We start from the raw sequence: 19,954 nt of genomic DNA on the forward strand, positions 1-19,954 counted from the left end.
GGTAGTGATTGACCATCTTTCTATTCTCTCATGGACACACAAGATCTTTCAACAACATATTCACTGGACACCCCTTGCCATTTATGCTAAGGCCTAGCTAATAATTTAATGCATTTAGTGTAGGGCCTAAGTAGCCAATCTGTTAGTCTAGTTTTATGCTTCAGTAGAGATTATGTGGGGACTAAGGGTTTATTTTTAGTAGTAAGTTACTGAATGGTGTACTATATGATTATATTTCATAAGGTCAAAGGGCCATTTTTTTGTAGTGAAATGCTTTATTTCTTTAGGCCAAAAGAGCCATTTCTTTTATAGGGAAATGTTTTATTTCATTAGGCAAGAGGGCCATATGTTTGTTTGGTGTGGGCACATTTGATGGTTTTTTGTTTTAGTATTGTACCAAACGTGTCTAAAAAAGTACCTAGAGGGAGTTGCTTGCTATGTAGAAGCTTTTTGTGGCCAAGCCTAGGTGTTATTCTTCCTGCTTGTCTTCCTGGGGGTGACTTTTTGTCAAAAATTAAATAAAGGATGGTTAGAGCAGAAAAAAAGTGAGTGAAAGAAGAAAAGGATTTAGTTTCACCTCGCGAGAACTTGGCAGGTTCTTGGATACAGAGATAGGACCTGAGACTGATGCCTTGTTCTCCTTAGGTCACAATACGCTCAACTCCCTCCTTTTTACATGCCCAAGTATAAAATACTAAAGAAAATTATAGTTGAATGAAAAATATATTGACCAAGTTGTAAGAGTCCTTACCTAGTAGGAGTTCTTAGTCCAGTTATCCTAGGTCTAGTTGGCAAGTCAAACCACCACTTCGAATAACTCCTTTGATAGTCCTTTTTAGCGGACTGTGTTAAGAATGTTGATAAATTTGACATGTCATATCCTATGGATGTATGTATCAAAAAATAGAAGCATATGTGCTTGTTGTAGACTCTGATAATGGAAGAAGAATAATGAAGGAGATGATAGCAGGTAGTTCCTGACTATCACTACTTGCTCCATCCTGGTCTTCCTCTACTTTTTAAGTTTGTTAGTTGGTATCAGAGCGTTGCTCAATATGGAGGTCATGCAGTGATAGCATTTCCTTGAGAACGAAAGGGAAAGAGTTCGAGGTTCCTTAACCTACTTTCACCATTGGCAAAAGGAGATCAGGAATGTCAAGATCCGGTGGATATGCTTGAGGTTTTTTTGCGGAATTGAAGAAAGGGAAGCAAGGGACTCCTCGTCATCACGGTCTAGGTTTCTATTTCTGTAGGAGAATCAGAGCATCTACATTGACACTATGGACAGTCTTTCATCCTTGCAGGAATAAGAACTGTAGAAGGAAGATCGGCCTTTTGTTTGGTAGAGACCTCATGCATAGGATTCTGAGTGCTTGGCAACAGAAGCCCTCCTGCTAGAAGATACTCATAATACATCCCTTGAATCTCATACTTCCTGGCTTGAGTTCTTGTTGGTCGGCGCTGCAACTGCAGTATCACACCCATTGCACTTGATGGTAACACATTACTTGGACCTCCCTGCCCAGCCAATGGGACGAAAAGGTCCCCCACTAGTAATTTGAGTCTGATGGTACTTCAAGATGGTCTAGTCAAACACATAGTCATATTGGAACCCCTCTCGAATAAAAGGTCACGAAAAATTCTTTTTAAGGTATGTGTAATCAGGTTTGTCATCAAATCAAAGAGCTCGACAATAGTGAAAGTAAGATGCAAATTCAGTAGTCTATTTTCCAGAAGGAATCGTATACTAAAGCAGATCTAATTTGAGATAGGGAGCTCCAAGCTCGAACGTGACAAGGTGGACTGAAGTTGTTATCTGAGATCAAGGCAACCAACTTGATTGGCAAGACTTCAGAAGGCGCCTAGAAGTAAGAGTGACCTGAGAAGTGGACGTTAAGCCAACCAATAACCCCACCATGGTTGCACAATTGTATGTGGTAGGTTCATTCTAGATGGATTTGTTGCAGCTATCGATGAAGCTATCATTTTGAAATGGGCTTAATCTTCAGTGAGTTGTTGTTTTTGGTTACACAAAGATGCAGGTCTGTGGTAACATACATATATGCTCAATGTTGAGCTATGGCAGATGCTGTAACCTAATTAGTTTGTTGTCCTGAGTGGCAAAAGTTGGTTATGTGTGCAAAATCATGGATGCTCATCAAAAATGCATGCTGCAATCAAAAGTATATGGCAAACAGCTATCCATCTAAGCAAACATACTACAACTCTACATGTTATGGGGATGAGTTGATGTGGGCGGCTTCATGGTTGTTATATGCAACCGAGAAGGAAAGATTTCTCACATTTCTTACAAGAAATGATGGCGAGCTTTACGCAGAATGGAATGATGCACATGACAATTTTTGGACACATTTATGACAATCATATTGCTGGAAGCTATTTTTTACATATATTTTGGGGCCATTTTTATGCTTTTTGGTCTCGAATTGGACCATTGATGTTCCAAATTGGGGCATGCTATTGAATACCATTTGTGGACAGTTTGTATTGCTAGTTTTTCTGAATTTGCAGCAACCATAATGTCTAACATGGCACAGATCACTCAGATTGTGGAAGACAAATTGACCAAAGACAACTATAGTGTTTGGTCTTACAGTATGGAGAATTTTCTGATGGATGGAGGTCTATGGGACCTCATAACAGGTGATGATGAATGTCTAGAAGTTCTTGAGCATCCAATTGAAGATAAGAAGAAAGCGTACAAGGATTGGATAGGGAAGAACAGGAAGGTTTTGCATTGGATCTCCATATGTATTTCAAAATCTGTAACGTGTCCACTTGTATCTTCAGGACACGTCTTAGCAGTCCATCGGAAAGGATGTCTAGAAAGCTCCGCTCGGCACTCCCATGGAATGTTACACGGTTTGTGATCTAGGGCTTTCTGCATCTTCCACGTAGCAAAAGTATTCCAGCCTTTCCCACTTAGAATCGACTTGAATTAGGGTTTTCCTTATTGGTCATTTCCTAACGGCAACTGGCGTCGGACCCAAGTGAACTACTTTATGCAAAAATGTCAGGTCCGAAGCAGATTCACGCTGCACTTGGTTCAAGGAGAATGGGAAACGAGAGGGATGCAAAGCTCAACCTCTCTGCCATAAGACATAGTCCCATTCCGTTCCCCTAAAACAGCATAAATTAGGATCAATCATAACTCTAGGTGAATGCTTTTGTTGTTCGTGTTCTTTGATGATCTTCCTGTTGTCCATCGTGATTTGAGAAAAGTTCCCGGCCAACCGGGACCACCCATCCATAGGACGAACCTATGGCCACATCCACCGCACTTTCCTCAGGTTGTTTTAGTTTTTTTAATTACCTAGCACACTTAGTTGGACATGTAACAATCATCTTCTTTAATTAGCTCGTTAGGCACTGGTTCTTTCACATAATCATATCACTTGACATAGAAAAACAATATCAGACAAGTTCCTTATTAATAGGTTATCATATTTATCTTTGAAATATAAAAAGTCCAGCCCGTAGGCTTATCCACAATCCACCCGAAGGCTATCCAGTAATCCACAAGGATCACTAATCCAAGTTTTCGCCTGTAGCCTAGTATGCGGGCCTCGAGATCCAATCCCAAGTCACGTTAGCCTCTTGTGCAGGGCCCGGAAGGCAAGGGATTTACGGCCGGAGCCCCCCTGGCACCCAACCGTCCTCCTGGTCCAAGTAACGCTCAATGGAGAGACCTCTTGCGGCAGGTTCGGTCCACTTTCCTGGCACGGCTAACAACCCCCATGGTTAGGGTCAGGCAGGCAGTCGGGGGTAACTGAAGCTGCCTCTCCCTTCAGGCCTTCAACCTGAAGTATTAGATATCCATTTATCTTTTAATTCATTGATCATACAAAGCCAAACAGTACTCTTAAATCTGTAACAAGCACAAACATTTCCATTGGTCGTTTTTGTTGGCAAACTGCTAAGGAATGAATCCTCCCTTTCGAATGTGTCTAGCACTCGATCTGGGATGACTTGCAACTTGGCAAGATCCCCTATATCCTGGGTTAGGGCGTACCCTATTAACCCGCTTTGGTCTTAAGTGCATCGGTTATTTCAGTTTATCGGCTGGTCTATTGCTTCCAAGCAATCTTCTTTACTCAAGAAAGATACTAAATTAGGATGATTATTCATCCTCTTGCAAGATAACTTGCGTAAGGACTTGCCAACCTTGTTACGAGAATTTGGCCATTCCCTTGTGATCCGATCACAAGATCATATGACTCCACACTTGCTGCGCAAGTGTCGCATCGAACTATGAGACTTATTCTACTCATTGAACGAAGTCACGAAACAATCTGTTCCTGATTACGTTAGGCTGACGTCGTCAGTCCTAGAGTTCCAAGTTCCTTCTCGTAAGATTCTTAGGGACAAACCCTAGTTCACTTTCCAATTACATTTCACTGTCCCTACATTCCGTGAACGTGGGCAAGTATTTAAGGTATAGGAGTTCGAGTTTTAGCAATACTTACAATTAGGTCACGTATTAATTTCCTAGTGAATTTCTTGGAATTTAACTCATTCTAAACGAGTACTCTGCAGTTTAGGTGTTTTGGGTTTATGCCAATTTATTTAACTCTAGAAGATAATTACGTGATCATTTTCACATGACTCGTTGTCTATGCGTAAATTGATTTTTCAACCCTAACTTATCGATTTAAGGTCAGGCATAGGTTAGGTTAATTCCAACTAATCTTCCTATAACTTGCGAACAAAATTCATGCTAAACAAGCAACATTTTTCTTAATGATTTATGCAATTGACAAACGATAATTTCCTAGAGTTATGCATTGTAAGAATCATTTCATGCCTTGCACTTTCCATAATGATTCCTTGCGAAGAGGATATGGGTCAATAGTGTGATATGCAGTTTATACTTCTAGGCTCAAACGAAGTGTACTATTTTAATGGACATTAATCTAATTTTTAATTCATTTCAATGCATAAAGCTATTTGCTAGAAATGCATTTATGCTTCCTTTGTTTTGCTTGTTTTATTGAAAGTATTAATGACTAAGTTCCTCCATTGTAAGCGTTTAGGACAAAAATATATCCTATTTCCAACAATGAACCTTGCATGATTGAATTACAACAATACCAAATAAAAATTAGGAAGGAAAACCTGGGCTTGGGGTGAGATGTCCACGTGGATGCTGGGAGACGACCCTCCCGCGGTTGCACCTTGGACTTTCTTAGAAGGCATTTTCGTCATGGAAGCAGCTTTACAACTCCTTTTTGAAATTCCACCGTGCCTCCCTTTTGCAATAACTTGCACCGTCCGTTGAAAGCAGTTTTAGAAGGCTTCCTCCTTGAAGAAGGGAATTCAAAAGGGGGTATTTCAAAATCTTTCATGACTAAGACCCATTAAAGCCATGGGGAAGGCTTAATGGCCTTTGTAAAGACTCGCACAAACGGGGAATAAAAGGTGTGGAATCCCTTACGAGGCTTTTGGGTGGGGAAAGGAAGGTGTCAAACGACCCTCAACATTCTTCTTTCTTTTACGTGTGGGAAAGAAAAAAAAACGAGGTACGGGATAGTTCCAAGGGGTATTTTTGCATGGGGAAAGGAAGGGCTAAGGTAAAATTTTCTTGGGGAAAAATGGGCCTTATAGAATCTTAAGGGAGAAACTCCAAGGGGAAAAAAAGTAGCCTTAAAGGCTATGGGCCTAAGGGGTTTTTTTTTTCACGGGGGGGAGGGGGGGTTCCAAAGCCCAAACGAAGGGGGCTTAAGGGGGGAAAGGGGGCTTAAGAGGCCCCTTAGAAGCTTCCCCCCAGGAAGCTTCTAAAGGAAGCTTCTAAAGCTTCAGCGCCACATGGGAGGGGGGAAGAAAACAATGCCGGTCCGACGGCGTTCCAATGGCCGGGGGCGGGGTCTGTGACGGCAGAGGGCATCGAGGGCCCGGTATTCGGCGGCAGTCAGCGCCTCTTCTCCACTCACGGCAGCAACAGCAAATCATCGTCCTCGATCTCTCTCTCCTTTCACGATGCTACAGCCCTCTCTCCTTTTTCCCTTAAGGCCAACCTCCTCTGGTTTATATAGGGGAGGGGATAGGATCCTCTCCCACCTGCGTGTGAAAGGAGGAAAATAGAATTAGATCGTTACATTCTCTCCCCGTTAGAGAAATCGAGATGTCCTCGTCTCGAGATAAACTGGGGATATTGATGGTTGAGAGTGCCTTCATCTACCCAAGTGGCATCCTCTTCAGGATAATCTTTCCACTGGACGAGGCATTCTCTCAAGGTTTTGGATCTTAATTGTCTCTCCCTAACATCTAAGATCCTGTCAGGCCTTAGTTCAAGGACTCCTTGACTAGGCATTACAATTTGTTGGTCATCAAGTACGTAGTTAGGATTAGGTACATACCTCTTCAATAGGCTGATATGGAATACATTGTGAACCTTTAGGTTCTCAGGGAGTTGCAGTTTATAAGCATTAGGTCCTAGGCATTTGAGGATCTTGTACGGTCCACAATACCTTGGACTTAGCTTCTTGCAATCTCCTAAGGATAGGGAACTCTTCTTAGGGCGTACGTGAATGAAGACCATGTCTCCTTCTTCGAAGATTCTATCTTGATGCTTCAAATCCGCGTATGCCTTCTATCTATCCTTGGCCGCTTGGATGTCCTGTCTTATTGAATTTATTTGGTCATCCATCTCTTCCAACATTTGCCTTGAAGCTTCAACCCTCAAGGTTGGATCTGAGAAGTTTAGGGGACTTCTGCAGTCATGACCATACAATGCTTGGAAAGGGTCATCTGAATGCTTTGTTGGTAAGAAGCATTGTAGGCAAATTCAACCAAAGGCAAGTATTGAATCCACCTCTTCGGCTCCCGACAGCAGTATGCTCTTAGTATATCCTTGATGACTTGATTTACTCTCTCTGTTTGGCCATCCGTTTGGGGATGGTAAGTGGTGCTAAAGCAGAGTTGAGTCCCAATAGCTTCAAAGATAGCTCTCCAGAAGTGTGACATGAAGAGAGAATCACGATCACTAATGATTCTTCTAGGTAAACCATGTAGCTTGAATATCTCCTTGATAAATAATCTTGCAATGTCTGAGGCTTTATAGTTTGTCTTTACTGGAATAAGGTGTGCAACCTTGTAAGCATGTCAACCACAACCATGATGGAGTTATATCCTCCCTGGACTTGGGGTAGGCCTACAACAAAATCCATACTGATGAATTCCCATTTCATTTGGGGAATGTCAAGAGATTGCAGCTTCCCTAGCATCTTGACATGTTCGGCTTTTATACATTGACAAGACAAACACTGGGTGACATATTTGAGAACGTCACCTTTAAGCCTCTCCCAATGGTAGCTCTCTCTAACTGCATTATGCCCTATTCACGTGTGAAAGGAGGAAAATAGAATTAGATCGTTACAAAAGCCTTGATTATACAACTCAAGTAGAGATTGCATGGTGCATGGAGAGGCAATCACAGTATGAGTGACTATGTGGAAAAATCAAGCAAATTGCAGAAGACCTTGCATCCATTAATGCACTTGTTGATGATGATGATTTAGTGTCAGTGACACTAAATGGACCCGGACCGGCTTTCAAATCTTTGGATACCTCTATTTCACTTAGAGGAGGCTCTATGCTTGACTTTGAGGAGCTTATTGGATTGCTACTTTTGGAAGAAATCAAGTTGGGATTGAATGCATCTAGTAGTGGCAAAAATGTAGGTGGAGACAGTGTTTTCTATCACCAGAGAGGTCGTGGCAGCTCATCTAGAGCTAGAGGCTCTTCACTTGGTCGTGGTAATTATGGTTTTGCTCATGGAAGAGGTAACCTTGGTCGTAGTGACTTCACACATAGAGGCATGGGGAGATCTTTCCTTAGAGGTAGAGGACGGTCTAGTCCTTCACAGAGAGATGACACTTGTCATTATTGTGGGCAATTTGGTCATTTTGAGAGGGATTGTTATCATAAATAAAATGTCATGTCTAGAGGTCATGGAAGGACCCAATATGGCCACTATGTAGGCACTTATGGTGGTAAGGTTATGGACCTAGAGGTGGATCGCCTAGAGGTCACCTATTTGCTATGGAGCATGTGCTTGGGAGCATGACTCGCCCTCTTCATGAGAATGACTGGTTTTTGGATTCAAGAGCTACAAACCACATGACTCATCATGTTGAGTGGTTTGATAGCAAGGAGCAAATGCAGAATGAGGAATATGTTTCCACTAGTTATGATACTTTACATAAAATTACTCATATTGGTAGTGTGCCAATTGTTACTAAAGATGGGATTGCGAATAAGCTTGGTGATGTACTTTCTGTGCCCACAATAACTAAAAACTTAGCATCGGTGGGTCAAATGACAGATCAAGGATTGTAGGTGAGATTCAATAAGTTTGGATGTTTCATTGAAGAGTTCCATAATGGAAGACCTAGCAGGGTGATTGCTCATGGTAGAAAGAAAGGGAGATTATTTGCTTTGGATGCAAGTACTCCAGTGATTTAAAACTCTATGTATGTTGAGAAAGGACGTGGGCAAGATAAGGATGTGGAATTATGGCATAGAGGGATTGGTCATGTCAATTTGCAAAGATTGAAGCAAATGCAATCAAGATAGATAGTCCATGGTCTACCGCATTTTGGATATGTGAATTTTGATCATGTATGTGAGGCTTGTCAATTTGGCAAGCAGTCCAAATTGCCATGTCCAAAGAGGGGGAGAATAAGCAACTATCCTTTGGAAATGGTACTCAGATATTTGGGGCCCATGTCAGAATGTTTCCATGAGTGGAAGATGTAGATTCTATATCACTTTCATTGATGATTTTAGTAGAATGACTTGGGTGTACTTTATGCAGCATAAAAGTGAAGCATTTGAAAAGTTCTTGGAATTTAAGTCTATGGGGCTGAAAATTAGTTTTGATGCTACATAAAATGTTTGAGATCAGATAATGGTGGAGAGTACATATCATATGAGTTTTGTGACTTCTTGAGAGATCATGGTATCAAAAGGCAATTGACATGCAGGTACACACCTCAGCAAAATGGTGTGGCTAAAATGTTGAGATGGCAAGCTCAACACGTGCGGACATTGATGATGGACCGCTTGGCTAGATGAGTCCACATGTCTACATTTAGCACGTTGGTGGTCATTATGATACTCACATAGCCACTGACTTATCACTTATTATATTTAGTTTGTTACACCTACCTGGCAAAGACATAGCACCAGCAGTCAATTAGTGTAGTCGGTTATGCACTGTTTGACTTAGAAGGCCATTTCCTTTATATTTAATCTTATCTATACTTTGTGTACATTGTATAGAGTGTGGAAGAAGAAGAAGAAGAAACCAGCAAGAAAACCTTTTGGCCTCCATCACTCTTCTTGTGTTCTTGAGTGAGCTTCCTCTTGTGTATAGAGTGTGTGTTTGGCGCAACAGCTCAAGCAAGTCCCCCCACCACGTGATTCTTGACATGGTATCAGAGCCGCACCACTGAGAGAGGTTGATTTTGAAGGCTGAAGTGAAGGAGAAGAAGCAAGGTTTGAGCAAGCAAGCAATGAGTAAGAAGCTCTCCCATCCCTCCACTCTCTCTCTTGGATAGTGCCTGTGGAGGCACTGGAAGCAGGGTCAAGCAAAAATCTCAAATTGCTGTGAGATTTGGTGTGCAAGCAGATCACTGTATATTCTACAGATTAGCCCTTTAGGACTTTCCCACAGTTATTTTGGGCATATGAAGCCGTTTCAGGCCCCATTCTAGAGCCACAAGGTTGCGAACAGCAGTTTCGGGGTACACTGTGATTTCGACTGTATTGACCGAAAATGGGTGCACAGGTTACAGATTGTGAATCTGTAATTTTTGAGGTGTTTGCAAGAAATAAACATAAGGTTTATCTACAAGCAGGTTGCAGATTACATGTACTATTGAGTAATCAGTGAAAAAGGTTGCTTGGAGTATTGCTGTGCACGTGTTGTGAAAGATTGCAGAAGACTAGCTTGCTGTGTTGTATCCTTGTTTGTGATAATGGTAGAGAATAGTGGAAATCCCATTATTAAGAAGCTCAAAAAGAACAACTACCCTTCATGGAAGTTTCGTGTAACGAACTTCCTCATTGGAAAGGGCCTTTATGAGTTTGTTTCAGGTGAAGAAAAGGAGCCAGAGCTGGGTATCCCTCCGACTGTAGATAAGTTAAAAGCATGGAAAGAGTGGAATGCGAAAGACAAAGATGTACTGGCTATCTACAGTCATTGATAATACTATGCTGGGATATATCAAGAATGCAGAAACTTCACATGCAGCTTGGACAATTTTTGAGGGCATGTTTTTAGTAAATACAAAGGCACGAAAGATTTAACTCAAGCAAGAGTTGAATGCCTTGAAGAAAGGAAAAATGTCTATCAATGAGTATGTGTTGAAGGTGAGGAGCATTGCAGTTGCTTTAGCAACGATTGATGCAATGCCGGATGATGATGATTTGGTTTCATCCACTATGAGTGGCCTTAACAATGAGAAGGCATGGAAATCATTTGTTACTTCACTATATGTACGAAAGCCATTTCCAGATTTTGATGAGCTGATCTCTCTCATGATTACTGAAGAGATCAATATGTAGGGTGATTCGTCTGAAAGAAATGGTGAATAGGTCCAAGCATTTTACTCAAGTTCAGGAAGGGGACGTGGTATGGGACGTGCTAGCGATAACCAGCAAAATAGGTTCAATCAACAGTTTGGTGAAATGCAGGTTTCTGGAGGCAAAGGAAACTTTAGAGATAGGGGGAGCTCTAGAGGAAGAGGTGGATGGCAGAATAGAGGCTCTAGAAATTTTGTTATTGTTTGCCATTATTGTGGCAAAACATAACATATTACAGCCAATTCTTATGCTAAGAAGGATGATATTCGCAGTGGTAAACTGCAGCAAGGAAACTATGCATCGTCTTCACAACAAAATGAAGAAAAAAATGAGCGTCTGTTTGTTATGGAGCATATGATGAATGCAGTTACAGGAAAGGGGACACATGATGATGTATGGTATGTCGATTCAGGTGCATCTTATCATATGACCAGTCATGTTGAATGGTTTGGAGAGATGCATGACTTACAAAACCCAGGTTATGTGCAGACATGTGATGATTCATGCCACCCAATTTCACACATTGGAAAGGTTCCCTTGTCCTTGTATGATGGCCAGACAAAGAGTCTGACAAATGTATTACATGTGCCATCAATTACAAAGAATTTAGTGTTTTTTGGCCAAACGGTAGAGTAGGGATTGCAGGTCCGATTCAATGCAAAAGGTTGTTTTGTAGAAGACTTTAATGACAAGTGCAGGTTGGTCGCAAAAGGAAGTAGAGTTGGCCGAGGGTTCACTTTAGATGTTGGAATTCCTGCAATGGATGCTGCTATGTATGCTAAAGGAAAAGGAGTAGTTGCAGGTATTGAAATATGGCAAAAACGTATTGGACATGTAAATGTGCAAAGGCTGAAATTAATGCAGTCCAGAGGATTGGTTAGAGGGTTGCCTTCTTTTAGAGTTGCAGAATTGCATAAAGTTTGTGAACCATGCCAGTTTGGTTAGTAGGCAAGACAACCCTTCTCACATGATAAAGAAGTGAGTAGAAAAATACTTGATGTAGTGCATATAGATGTTTGGGCGCCTACACAGAATGTATCTCTTGGTAGCAGCAAATACTTTGTCACATTTATTGATGACTGTTCAAGGAAGTTATGGGTATACTTTATGAAGGAAAAAAGTGATGTGTTTGAGCACTTTAAATCTTTTAAGGTAGCTGTTGAAACAGAAACAGGCTTAAAAGTAAAGTGCTTGAGATCAGATGGAGGGGGAGAGTACCTCTCTAATGAGTTCAGTGGCTTCTTGAGAACTCATGGGATAAAGAAGCAATTTACTTGCAGGTATATCCCACAGCAAAATGGTGTTGCAGAAAGAAAAAACAGGCATATTGCAGAAGTTGCACGGGCATTAATGGTTGAAAAGAATATGCCCATTTGGTCTGAGGCTATCCATACTGCTGTTTACATTATGAACATAACTCCCACGGCTATAGTTCATGGGATGACTCCTGAAGAATGCTTTACTGGCAAGAAGCCTGATGTATCACACTTGAAGGTATTTGGTTGTGTTGCATATGTTCATGTGCCAGATGAGCTACGGAAGAAGCTTGATCCAAAGGCAGAAAAATGTGTTTTTATTGGATACTCTTTAGAGCAGAAAGGGTATCACTGTTATAACCCTATCACAGGTGAGTTCAAAGTGAGCAGGGATGTTATCTTTGATGAGATGGGAAGTTGGTATACACCTGCTGGTGATGTTTTGGATGATGATAATGATCAGGATATCTATGTGCAGAAAGATAAACAAGAATCACGAAGTCTTAGTGGACCAAAAACATCATCTGGTACTACACCTACAGTGATCCCTTGGTCTGGGAGACTAAGGAGTAGCCCCACACCTTCAGGTGGATGTATAAGTGTTGCAGGGAAGGACAAAGGAAAGAAGAAAGTGCTAAATGGTAATGATGCATCTACCAATCATTTGGGATTTGATGGAGATTCTAGTGGTTTGGAGAGTTTGGATGATGAGCTTGGCATTCCTTCAGTTAGGATGCCAGGTGTACAGAGAGATCATAGTATGGAGATAAAGATAAGAATTTATGAGTTAAAGGGAGATGAGCCCTGATGTGGAAGCACTCAAGCAGAAGCAAGAGCTATGGTGGAAGGAGAGAGAGAGATAGAGAGAGAGAGAGAGAGAGAGAGAGAGAGAGGATGTGGGAACTCCAACAATCACAATGTGTGGTTGGCCTTTCCTTTATTCAAATGTCTCTGAAAGAATAAAGAATGAAGTGACAGTGAGATGAGCGGCATAGTGATACCCACACACCAATATGAGAACCTAGAGAAGGAGAATAAGAGTCCCGTTGTGCTAGGGCCAATGGGGGTAATGGCACCCTTATGTGACATGGATTTCACTGTGAAGGGAGGGGAGACCTGAAGTGGAAGTACAGAGTGGAAGCAAGAGCTATGGTGGAAGGAGCAAGAGCAAGAGAGAGAGGCACACATAATGTGGGAACTCCAACAATCACAATGTGTGATTGGCCTTCCCTTTATTCAAATATCACTAAAAAAATAAATAATAAAGTGATAATGATGGGTGCCTATCATCTATAGTGTATAGATGTGCAAGTATGTGTGGGTATTATTAGTGTAACTAATACATGGGTGGCTTGGTGCATGCACCTTTACCGCCAAAAATCTTCCACTTAAAGGAAAATGTGCCCCTAGTGAGAAGAGAAAAAGAAAAAAGTGACAAGGTATAAATATACATAAGTACAACAGGATGGTGAAAGATGTCATCTCATGCAACACCCCATCAACTTCCTAAGGAAGGCAAAATGCTCCATTGAGATGTTGAGAATAGCAAATGATGCTTGATATGTGTATCCAAAAGAGACTTGCCCATAAGTGGCTTTGTATGAAAGAGATGACAAATGATGTATGATGTAGGAAGAGATGTTGAAAATCCCATAAGCATAGTGAGGGAGAGTGGTACTATCAAAAAACTATAAAGGCATGTACTTGCCACTCATTTCAAAGTAATCGAACTCTCCATTTGAGTCATTGTCAATGTCATTGTCCATCTTACACAAGAATGTGTTTATGAGTCCAAGCTTCCATCTTGGAACCTAATTCACTTGTATGTAACTGTTATTTTATCTAAATCTATGTCATCATGAGTTGTGTATTCATCTTCCATCCTCCATAGCTCCTACCATGCTCTAGATCCATGTTTTTCACATGGTATCAGATCTCAGGTGAGCATGGTAGCTCCATACATTGCTTCTCTAGTCTTTCTTCACCTCATGTCATCTCTATCCAGCTCACATCCAACTCATGACTCCATTTTTAACTTCACCTTCATCTTGACCTTGTGTCTACCATAGCCAGCCTACACCCCTTGTTTGAGCACTTAGATCTTTCAAACGAGAGCATATCTCTTCAAGCTCTCCTATGGAGATCTCTTCCTTGACTCCCTAGGTAACTCCCTGTCACATCAAAGCTTAACATTGGCCTCTCTTAGACCTGCTGACATTGTGAAAATTGTCACTCATTGTCTTGACTATGCCTGCAAACTATCATACCTACTGACCTTGTGTAATGTCCCCATTACTTAGTTTATTTTAATAAACAGTGTGCGTATACATTCCAAAAATTGATTTATGTTGAAAACAAAATGGTAAAGATTACACATTTTTAAAACTAGCTCTAACTATGAAGATAATTGTTATTATTAATGAGGTATTATATGCTAGTTCATGGAAGGAAGGCTTGGGAAACCCTCCCAAGACAAGCTTATTAAAACTATGTTTGTAGTATAGAACAACAAAAAGAGCTAGCCTAGTGGGTAGTCACTTGATAGTTAAGTGCACTTGGGTGACGACACTGCTGAGATGGGTGACCTCCTGGGAATTTGTTATCTTTATCTCCATGCTACATTCCATAAGAATTTGTATCTTTATCTTTATCCCCATGCTACATTCCAAAAACGAAGCACTCTCTTTGACATCATCGATGATGTCATCGAAAATGCTAAAAGCAAGCATTCTCTCTTTAGCCTCCCTGATTACTATATAAACAGGGATAGAGTGTCACATTAGAACTATTGGAAGAGAGGGAGAGAGACAGAGTGGAGCAGAAGATGAGTCTCTACTCAGTGTTGTTCTTCTTCCATTATTCTTCTATCATACTTACTGAACAGACTTACACACATAGGTATGACTAACCAAAACTAACTATGGTTAAGTCACTGACTACACCGACTTATTGAATGTCACACGTATGTACAGCTGTATCTAGCTAATGTCGGTCACACACATAAAGATAGACTAACTGAAGAGTAACGAGAGCTTGATATTCTAACACTCCCCCTCAAGCTCAAACCATCTGATAAACTCCAAGTAGCTGTTTGAAGTATATGAACTTTTCTTTACCAAGAGACTTGGTAAATATATATGCTACTTGGTCTTTAGTCTTCACATGAATCGAGTCAATTTGCCCTGCAAGAACCATTTCTCTGATGAAATGGTAGTGAACCTCAATATGTTTGGACCTAGTATGGTAGACAGAATTACTAGCCAATATAACACTGCTGAGGTTCTCACAATGCAATCTCACTCTGCTTTCCAACTGTATTCCCAAGTCTTTCAGCAGTTTCATCAACCAAACTACTTCGCAAGCCACTAAGGTAGCTCCTCTGTACTCAGCTTCTATACTGAAAAATGCAACAACATAGGTTGTTTCTTACTCTGCCAACTGATCATATTGCTGTTGTATAACCATCGGTTGACCTCCTGTCATAGGCACAACCAACCCAATCAGCATCAGTAAAACCTGTCAAGTCAAGGGATTTTCCGTATGCATAAAACAACCCATAATTTGTAGTACCCTTTACATATCTCATGATCCTCCTGACTGCATTTAAATGTGGTTTGCGAGGCTTTTGTATGTAGTGACTAATTAGCCCCACTACATAACATAAGTCAAGATAGGTAATAGTCAAGTATATCAAGCTGCCCACCATTTGTCGATACATGGTCACATTCACTATGTCATTCCCAACATCAATCTGGAGCTTGACATTCTGATCAAGAGGTGTCTCCATAGGCTTGCATTCAACCATGACATACTTTTGTAACATGTCATGAGCATACTGCTTCTATAGCAGCCATATACCTTGAGGCATAGAGACTATCTCAATCCCAAGAAAATACTTCAACTCACTAAGGTCTTTGACTCTGAATTCAGCCTGTAAACATGATTTAATTTCAACAATGCCCTCTTCATCATCTCCAGTGATGATAAGATCATCTACATAAACCACTAGAAACACATATCCATGATTAGTCTTCTTCGTGAACAAACTGTGATCTACATCACCCAATCTAAATCCATGTTGCTATAAATAATTGTTGATTTGAGCATTACATGCTCTAGGTGCCTACTTCAGTCCATATAAAGCCTTTTTCAGCTTACATACATATGTAGGAAAGTCTGGGTGAACATAGCCTTCAGGCTACTTCGTATATACTTTCTCAACCAAATCACCGTTCAAGAAAGCATTCTTGACGTCCATTTGCCATAATTTCCATCCTTTGCATGCTGCCAAAGCAATGACAGTTTTGAATGTTTCCATTTTAGCTACCGGACTGAAAGTCTCCTCATAGTCAAAAGGCCATACTCCTACGCATACCCTTTTGCAACTAGCCTGGCCTTATAGTATTCTAATGAACCATCTGACTTGCATTTAACCTTGTACACTCATTTGCAGCCAATGGGGAATTTTCCTTCAGGAAACTCAACCAATTTCCATGTCCCATTTTCAGCCAGGGTTGTATACTCCTCATCCATGGCAGCACACCAGTTATCATCTGTAACTACATCATCAAACTTTGTAAGTTCTTTGTAACCTGTCATACTAGCCATATATGCATAATGGCAAGCTGAATAACCAATATATGTAAACCTATCAACTAGTTTTTTTACTCTCTCAAATCTCCATAACTGTGGCTCACTCTAAGCTTGCCTCTCATGCGGCGGTATATAACGACTCTGCCTTGCTCCAGGCATCATAATAGACGAAATTCCCAACTCACTATCCAAACAGTCACTGTTGGATGACTCATATCCTGTTGTAAGTGGACTTGTCACATCCTCAAGCATATTTTATTTTCCCTTATCCAATCTCCCCCTCACTGGCATATCCGTGTCAGTGGATGTAGGAGTATGACTCCACAAGCGTCCTGACCAAGGACTTACTGTAGGTGACCCATCACATGTAGGACTGCTCATAGATGTACTCACTATAGGTGTATTTTCAACATTACTAGTGCTTGGGCTGATCTATCAGTAGCCACTACAGCAAGATACCACGATGCCAACTCATCAAAAACAGCATCTCTGCTAATCAATGTCTCATGTATAGACGGTACATAACACTTGTAAGCTTTCCGGTCTTGTGCATAACCAAGGAATACACTCTTGATAGCTTTAGGATCCAATTTCTTCCTCTTTTCATCAGGAACGTGCACATATGCAATGGTCCAAAAAACTTCAAGTGTGAAATGTCGGGCTTATGACCATACAACCTCTCATATGGAGTTACATCATGAATCCTTGGTGTAGGGGTTCTATTCAACACATAGTTAGCAGTCACTACTGCTTCAACCCAATAACCATTTTGCAAACTCTTCTCATTCAGCATAGGTCTTGCCGATTCCATCAGTACTCTATTTTTCCTTTCTACTACACCATTTTGTTGTAGTGTATACAATAGACCATTGTTATTTCAAATCTATAATCAGTTCTTCAAGCTCCCAAATGAGCTCTCAGTCAAGCAATGATGCTATCACCTACTGTTTATTGCAGTAAACAACCAATTTGCATAGGTCTATGCTGAATATCTCAAAATCTGTGAGAAATTTGAAAAAAGTTTCTTCTGCAAACTTGTAGACCACGTCGAACGGTCAACATTTAAAGGTTGTTTCTCCAAAAACCATTTCTATAGCAAGATATAGCTTCTGCAAAAAAAATGGGCTGCAGGCATAGTCTCCTTTGATGACGTTTTCTTTAGATCTGATGTCTTGATGTCAAATAGCTACTGCCAAGCCTTCAAGCTTCAAGCGTTCAAGCTCTGATACCATGTTGGAAGAGAGGGAGAGAGACAGAGTGGAGGAAAAGATGAGGCTCTGCTCATTGTTGTTCTTCTTCCATTATTCTTCTATCATACACATTGAAAGAGACTTACACACATAGGTATGACTAACCAAGACTAACTGTAGTTAAGTCACTGACTACATCAACGTATTGAATGTCACACACATGTACAGTTGTATCCAGCTAATGTTGGTCACACACATAAAGATAGACTGACTGAAGAGTAATGGGAGCTTGATATTCTAACAAGAACAACAACCCATGCAGCAGTCTCTCTACTTTTGACGCAACGAAGCTCTGTTGCAATCAGCCAAGCCTCTCTCTCTCTGCACCTACATGGAAGCATTGCTCAAATCCATCAAGCTTCTTCCATGGCTCCTAAGAGACGTAAAGATGCTGAGGGAGGTCATGCTCGGAGAGCTGCCCCCAACGTGAGAAAGTAGTCACTGCTAAGGAAACTCAACATGAAGCTAAAGCGCAAGCAAAAGTTATCCCAAATCCATTCAACTCGTAGGATCGGTTATTCCACAACAAACCGAGATTGAGATCATAACCTGTAATCACGATGGATGGTCAAACAGAGATATTCAGGTTTAGTACATAAGAAAAATAATACTTTAAGCTCTTAACTCTATAACTTCCTAATTTTTCTATTTTATGTTATTACCTTTTTGCATCTTATGATAAAATGAGAGATAAGTTAGTAATGTTAGAAAAGCCCATAGGATAAGTGTGTTACATAGATTACGATTAGTTAGAATGTACTTAAACTTATAGGAACATGTTAGTATTATCAATTACTTTTTAGGAAAGAACACGGGAATTGATGAGGGGGATAGATTCTATGCATCGCATACATTGATAAGTGTGTTAAAAATGTTTTATGGTTATGTATGCTTTTGGATTTGTGAATGATAAATTATGTCTCTTATGATTCTATGCTTGTAACAATCGGACAAGTTATGGATTATGGTGGTTCGAGACGTTGGGGTCTCCAACCCAATGCTCCCTAACACTGTGTGTGGAAAAACTCACATGCGAGTGGGGGTCCTATGCTCCCGAGGGAGGTAGGTATTTTTGGTTTTTGATCACTCGAGCACCTGAGAGAGGGGAAAGGGCCGAGTGCTAAGTGCCCCTGCTATGTAGGACTGCTCTTGAGGCTCATGGAAGCTTAGAGGGGCTCTTGACCGCGTAGACGGAGTGCGATCGCATATAGCCCAATCCTATGAGATTGGAAGGTCCTATCCTAGGTTGGACAATGTCTTTTTGTGGAAAGACAGTTTTGTACCACTCTACAGAGTAATGGTTCTACATGTTATTATGAAATAAAGTATGTGATTTTCGAATTGTTTGTTATGTGCTAAAGATTGAGTTTAACAAACCCAATTTAACTAAGTATTAAAAGGAAGTTGTTTTTTATATGTCCAACAACGTGATAGTATGCTTTGCTAATGAGAGCGGAGTTTTGACCCTGGAATGTGCGTAAAATTTTCCAAAAAATCCAAAATTTAGGGAAAAAATCTTCAACATCGAAGGCGGCGGCTACAGCTAGGACGATTTTAAGCACAAAGTAAAAGATGGCTTTTAAAAGGCGCCCGAGTGACACTTGTGGATTTTTGAGAATTTTTTCGATTTTTGTGCGGAACGTCGGGAGTTGCTAGTCAGTGCGGGACACCGAGACGGACGCACAGGATTTTTTAGAGGCCGAATCGGAGCCCGGACACGGAAGAGGCAAAAAATTGGCCAAATTTAAAAAGGTGGACAAAAATTAAGGCCAAAAGGGGGTGCCCTTTGGGAGGAGGGACCCCCCCCCCCCCCCCCCCCCCCCATTTTTCTTCACGTGGCGGCAGCATGGCGATGCCATGAACAGGGCAGCGAAAAAATCCCCCCCTCCCCAAAATCGATTATGGAGCTTCAACAAAAGCCATGCAACAGATCATGGCCGGCAAATTCTCCTTCTTCCTTGATCCTATCGCCGCCCTTCACGCGAGATATGGCTGACTGAATGAAGAGATCATATTCTAGTCTTTCTCTCTCCTCCCTCTCTCTCCTCTCTATGGGTTGTTCATGCGCACTATCTTGAAGGAGGAATCGGGAGGGAGATTGAAGGAAACGGTGATGGAGATTAATGGAGATGCTGAAGATTGATGTGCAACATTGGATTGAGAGCAATGGAGGCTCCGTCCGCTGGTCACGCAGTCATTTAATGCGTCTCGGGTTTCGTAAAAACATGGTATGACCATTTTTATGAA

This window comes from Lygodium microphyllum, chromosome 5 (assembly GCF_053477565.2).
Source record: "Lygodium microphyllum isolate KBCC chromosome 5, Lygodium_microphyllum_v1.1.10, whole genome shotgun sequence".
In the NCBI taxonomy this organism is placed as follows: domain Eukaryota; kingdom Viridiplantae; phylum Streptophyta; class Polypodiopsida; order Schizaeales; family Lygodiaceae; genus Lygodium; species Lygodium microphyllum.